Genomic DNA, 4,389 nt, shown 5'->3' with positions numbered 1-4,389 from the left:
GTTTTCTAAGAGCTAAGAAAAATGTTTGAGAAAGAACGAAGTGTGTGATGTGCGCGACCGGCCGAGCTTAAGTAAGTATTCCCCAAAGTACCCATACAAGTTTATGTTATATTTATTAGCTTTTGTAGAACAACATGCTAGAATAGGACTAAGGATCTGGGAGTGATGCCTTATGTGCCTGCTATATGTGTTCCAGTTGTATGAGAATTGCATGCTAGTATTAAGTAGACAGCGAATAGGATAGCCTGATTAGGTTATGCCTGGTAGTATGAGCTTAGCATTGTATGCTAGTACAGTTTCTATAAGCAGATAGGGTCAATTGAGATTGTTACCCTTGTCTGAATGATGCTTGCTACGTGCTTTGTGAGACTCTGAATAATGGGAGTTAGCCATTAGGTGAATACGTCCCGTCACATGTGATCAGGGTTGAATAATCTTAGAGTACCGGATTTTCCCCCACTACGTAGCTCTTGTTTGAGTTCAACCGTTGTAGGGACGAGTTGGGTACTCGAAGGATTATCTGATCCTCATCACATGTGATGGTATTCGGGTGGTGGCTAATTGGCATTACAAAGAGGCCCGCAGCAGCTGAGGACTGGATAAAGGAGAGTCGGAGATTTACTTAGGGCAAGCCTAGGATGAGTATAGCAGTGATCGGCAGTAGTGGAAGGAATCTGGTGGAGTCGAGGCAGTCCTTGAAGAAGGTACGGATATATGTGGAAGGTAGTATGGGCCCGTACTACTGAAAGCAGATGATCCATACCCGAACCAAGGAAGGCCAAGATAAGACCAGGGAACTTGTAAATGGTTGTGATCCCTCAAGAAGTATCAGTATCGCTAATGATTGTTATTTATGTATTGCAGAATGGTGGTACTACGATCGAGGCCGATAGATGGTGGTTCGGGAGAGGGGTCAGGTTCGGGATCAGGTTCCGAGCCGGTAGATGAGGGACTACGCGAGTTCATCGCGTCAGAGATCACCAGGGGTATCCTTGAGTTTCCCGAAACACACGGATCATATAATCACATAATACCATGTACTCATATACACATATAAGTTTGCCATGGACTCCTTCCATGGTCTTCATTGGAATGTCATGGGATACCCCCATGGTCTTATATCCCTGAGCCATGGGCTCCTCCTATGGTCTTGCCAAATGCCATGGACTCCCCCACGGTCTACATATAAGTCCACATATTAATCCAATAGAAACCAATTACATATTCCAATACAAATCATCTCATGACCATTAATGGGCCGGCCTTGGTGCCATCGACCCATGAGTTTGGTGAAAAGACTCACCTCAGTCTGTTGAACATGATAGTTGCACGTATACTATCCCAAATCTCTAACTGTATAAATATACCAATTAACCTAATTTGATTTGTGACACAGTTCAACTAAGGGCCCAACATCATAATCTTTGGCCCACTATGCAAGCCCAAAAGTCTATCCTATCATAATGGGCTCAAGATTAAGTCCAAATTATAATGGGCCACATGGCCCAATAAAACCCAATCAACACACCAAAAACCTAAAGCAATTCCCAAGGCCCAACACCATCCTAACAGTCCAGGCGCAAGGCTAAGAGAGGTCCAAATGGTCTGCAAAGTCCATCGAGGCCCAACTATCACAGCTGAACGTACACCCAACATTTAACAAAAGTACGTTAAGCATATTGAGTTCATTGGATGTACGCACGGCATACAGGTTGGTATGCCTATCGTACAAACAGAATAAGCACATTCTCCATTAAGTGCTTAATGTGTGAAGTCCTTACGTTCCAAACTCAGGTTTAGGTCATTAGAAGAGTCCTAAGGCATTAAGTTGGCAACTTTATGCCTTTGTGTAACAATGTAAATTTTCAAAACAATTTTTCATTTCTTTAAAACATAATTTCATTCAAGACAAACCATAAAATCCAATGTAACATAGTCATAATACAAAACATGTCAAATCCCAAGATCAACTATATCCAAATCCGCCTGTGTGTGTACGAGTCATGATGGCGCCTTCCCACGGTCCTCGCTAGTACCTGAAACACATAACACAACAAATGTAAGCATAAATGCTTAGTGAGTTGCCCAATATACCACTTACACACATACTCCCTTCCAGGCCATGACCTTCCGGTCCATGTGTCTCAGGGGACTTCTGTCCCAACCCGGTAAACTTTCCGGTCCTACCCGTGTTGACCTTCCGATCCATAACTCCATGACCTTCCGGTCTACATCATAATGCCTTCCGCTCGTATCATAATGCCTTCCGACCCATATCAAGCATAGAATACATAACGCATACAAAACTTGCAACTAATAGCATACAATGCATATATCTTATAGCACCCAGACCTTCCAGTCACACATAGGTACCCTTCCAGATACAGTATAGTGAGAAGACTCACCTCGTGTAGCTTAGTAACTCGTAAATCTCAGAAATCTCGGACTCCGTGGGATAAGATCTAGCCTCCGCCTAATCATATGAAATAACACTCAACATCAACACATTTCCCTAGGCTAGACCATTTCCTCTAATCACTCTTAGGAAGGTAAAAGACAATTTTACCCCTTACTTGGCTTAATTACACTAAAGTTGACCAAACCCTAAAAGTCAACAAAAGTCAACCCTCCGGGTTACGCAGCGCGTACCAAACGTGTACGTTGGGCGTACCCGGAGCCTTCACAGAATCGGGGTACGCATCCCCTTATGCCGCGCTTACTGGGATTATGCCCAGCGTAATGCCCAGTTTCCTTATCCATCTCATTCAGGTCTTAATCGGTTAAGAGTTGCATCCAAACTTCAGATCTGACTCCTCTAATATGACTTAATCCATAAAGTTGAAATCTTTAAGCCTTTGCATGGCTGTAAAGGTCACTTTGTGCTCAAAACACCTTTCCTCTTTCCATAATGAGACTATAACTCATGCATGACACAAGATCCAGGTCCAAGACTGGATTTTTATGAATCCTCAACACAATATACAGTAGAAAAGGTCAGATCTAAGCTCATGGAGAATCTTTGCACACAAAGTCTCCAACTTTGAACCAAAAACCCTAGAAATGGTCCAAAAATCAAAACTTATGAAGAACAAGGAAAGCTTTGAGCTTTTTACCTTAGAAGGGATCTCTAACTACTGTAGAACTTGGATCTACACTTGTTCTTAAACTTCTAGCTCCAACAATGGCTCCTTCTTCTCCTTCTTCACCTTGAAAAGATAACTTCAAGCTCAAAACACACACACAAGCTAAAGCACGGATCTCAGCTCTCTAAGGACTCACTCAAGGGGATATGGTGGCTAGGGAAAAGGACTACATGTTCCTTTTATAGTGCAAAATCCAGAAATTAGGGTTTGCATATGGGCTCACTACGCTCAGCGTAACCCCTGGCTACGCCCAGTGTACTCGAGCGAGTTCACATTCAATTTAAGCGTGTGAGTACGTGCGACGTACACCCCAGTACGCCCAGCGTACTCACCAATCCACCTTTCAACTTTAAGTGACTAATTTGCCAACTCTCCAAAATAGAAGGGTCAAAAAGCTTACCTGGATTTCGGGCTGTTACACTTTGCATGCCCCATAAGCTCCCAACAACCCTTTCCAACCCATTAAGACCTTTCCAAGGGTCTTATTTCAAGCATCGAGGAAAGATAACCAACAAGTCTGCATTGTTATGACATGAATGAGCTAAAGGGCCTTAGATCTACCTTCCCTGATCCATGGAGTTGCTCAAACTCGCAATAAAAGATTCATGAACTCAAAAGGGGACTACATAGAAAACCCTAGCTCTATAAATGACAATGATAACCAAGGAAAAAGCTTTATACCTCTACAAGCTTCCTAAGCTACTCTAAATGCAAGATCTAAAAGCCTTTCCCTCGCTCAAGCTTGCTTCCACTTCTTCCCTTTAGTTAACACGCCAAGAATATGATATTTGAGGCACTCACAAGCTCAACAAAGACACACTATTGATTTTAGGGTTTTAGGGACATATGAAAGTGATGGAGGCTAGCTAGGGTGATATCCAAATGACTTAAGGGTGCTTAAATATGTCACAAGTCCGAAAGTTAGGGTTTCGACATCAGCCACAAACGCCCTATGTACCTTTATGTACGCCTTGCGTACACGATGCTCCTTCACGATCCTTCCTCCATAATATGCTAAGCATACAATTAAGTATGCACAACGTACAAAAGGGTCCATTTTAAAAAATAAATTGATTTAAAGGAAGGAAAGGTGATAACCTGGATTGGAGTGTTACACTTATTCCGTTGAGCAAAGAGTTGTTGTGTCATGGGAGCAGTTTTCTGAGATGTTCTGCTCCCGATATGTTCTGGTGGTGGAGTGTGAGAGGTTAGCATAGGAGTATCTGGATTTGAGACAGGCTTCTGA

The sequence above is a fragment of the Lactuca saligna genome, chromosome 3 (genome assembly GCF_052625555.1).
Source record: "Lactuca saligna cultivar CGN05327 chromosome 3, ASM5262555v1, whole genome shotgun sequence".
Lineage (NCBI taxonomy): Eukaryota > Viridiplantae > Streptophyta > Magnoliopsida > Asterales > Asteraceae > Lactuca > Lactuca saligna.
The sequence above is the reverse complement of the archived record's forward strand: the minus strand, read 5'-3'. Positions refer to the sequence as shown.